This window comes from Octopus bimaculoides, chromosome 10, assembly GCF_001194135.2.
Source record: "Octopus bimaculoides isolate UCB-OBI-ISO-001 chromosome 10, ASM119413v2, whole genome shotgun sequence".
Classification (NCBI taxonomy): Eukaryota; Metazoa; Mollusca; class Cephalopoda; order Octopoda; family Octopodidae; genus Octopus; species Octopus bimaculoides.
The window spans coordinates 42,961,617-42,963,859 of record NC_068990.1 but is presented as its reverse complement, the minus strand read 5'-3'; the positions used below and the strand labels follow the sequence as shown (position 1 = coordinate 42,963,859).

General features: G+C 41.4%; 1 non-coding gene across 1 annotated transcript; it reads left to right on the top strand.

Moving 5' to 3' along the window:
- The first annotated feature begins 812 nt into the window (after positions 1–812).
- On the top strand, positions 813–998 carry LOC128248957 (U2 spliceosomal RNA). Its single transcript, XR_008265106.1, has one exon. It is a non-coding gene; the product is annotated as a U2 spliceosomal RNA (small nuclear RNA).
- The last annotated feature ends 1,245 nt before the right edge of the window (positions 999–2,243 follow it).

Below are 2,243 nucleotides of genomic sequence, written 5' to 3'. Positions count from 1 at the left end.
GAAAAGAAAACTTGCAATTGGAAGAATTCATAAGCAAAACAGTACCTACAACCTGCAAACATTTCTCAAACTTAATGCACTACCCAGAGGTAGGGGAGAGGATGGCCAAGGCCACTAGATGGGTTCCGGGAGACAGCCGAGGATGACAGGATGACAGGATGACAGAAGAATGAGCTTCCGGTGGAGGGGGTATATATATATATATGTATATATATGTATATATATCTTACCTCAGTTTTGTGTTTGGCTTGCAAGGTTCTTGATGTGAATTTGTGTGTTGAAATAAATCTTGTGTCTTGGGAGGGTCATTATGCCTCTTTATTGTTAGTCTTTATTGGCTAAATAGCTAACCAGCTAACTACTCGATCATTTGTTTAATGTGTTTGTTAAACAATCAATCAGTTTTCAGTTTGTCAAAGCCCTTTCATCACTGTTTGTGACCTCATCAGTGTCAAGCCTCCTCTCTTCAAGGTCTGTATGTGTGTGTGTGTGTGTGCGTGTGCGCGCGCGCGCGTGCATGTGTGTGTGTGCATGTATGTGTGTGTGCATGTGTGTGTGAGTATGTAAGCATGCATGTATTTATATATAGATGTATGTAATTAAACATTTATTATGTATAGTTGACATACATTTATTATCATCATCATCATCATCATTTAACATCACCCACTACACTCTCAGAGTGGTTGACGTTAGGAAGGGCATCCAGCTGTAAAAAAACTGCCAAATCAGATTGGAGCCTGGTGTAGCCATCTGGTTCACCAGTCCTCAGTCAAATCGTCCATCTCATGATAGCATGGAAAGCGGATGTTAAATGATGATGTATATTTATATTTTAACATTGCATCAGTTGACTGGGAATTAAACCCAAGTTGCCTGCGTGGGAGCCATCAATATTAAACTGATTTTTAGAATGAGGCAAAGAGTTAGGGGCTTGCTCCACCTTTACCATGGGTTGTCCTGGTATTACAGTACTTCCAGGATTCAGCCCTTCTAAAGAGTTTGTATATGTGTATGTGTGTGTGTATATAAATATTTGTACATATACATATACACACACACACACATATATATATTTATATTTGTAGGCGTAGGAGTGGCTGTGTGGTAAGTAGCTTGCTTACCAACCACATGTTTCCGGGTTCAATCCCAGTGCGTGGCATCTTGGGCAAGTATCTTCTACTATAGCCTCGGGCCGACCAAAGCCTTGTGAGTGGATTTGGTAGACAGAAACTGAAAGAAGCTCGTCGTATATATGTATGTGTGTATGTGTTTCTGTGTCTGTGTTTGTCCCCTCCCCCAACATCGCTTGACAACCGATGCTGGTGTGTTTATGTCCCCGTAACTTAGCGGTTCAGCAAAATAGATCGATAGAATAAGTACTAGGCTTCCAAAGAATAAGTCCTGGGGTCGATTTCCTCGACTAAAGGTGGTGCTCCAGCATGGCCACAGTCAAGTGACTGAAACAAGTAAAAGAGTAAAAGAGTATATGTATGTGTGTGTGTGTATGTGTATATATACGTACACAAACATACATAGAAATATTGGCATGGCTGTGTAGATAGAGACTTTGCAAGATTGTGGGTTTGATTCCTAAACTGGGCAGTGCGTTATATCACATTGTTTTGCAATCATTTTGACACCTGCTGTATGGCATGCAGAGAACCTGTACAGGTAAATTCGATTTGATGCAGGGAGTAAGTTTATGAACAGCACATACATTTAATCATTACAAACACATCATCTGTGCAGGTTGTTCAACAAGAAATTGCTGAACCATGATTATCAGACTTGAGAGACCATCATTTAAAGAAAAGAACATATGCACATATATATGTATGTATGTATGTATGTATGTCTTTGTAGTACAAGGGAACTGTAACATGGGGAAATAAGATATGGTTCACCTACCTTCTTGTTGTTGACTGTCTAGCTGTAATAAGTCCAAAATACATGCCCTACCTGTCACACCTGATGTTATCAACTGTTATTACCAATCCCACTAGCTCACTCCACTGATGTCCGTTCACTGCGAGTGCCCCACGCTGAAAGAGCACAACCCTGGTCTTGCTTCCCTTACTTCCTCTCTCGCCACTTCCTGCTCCGGTCAGGCCACTTGACCATTGACGTCACTGCTCTTTCCTTCTGGCTCATCTCATTCCCCCACGTGCATCCTCTGATCTCAAAGATCACCTCCTCACTTTACTCCATGTCAAAATCTGCCATCTACCCAGATGGACACC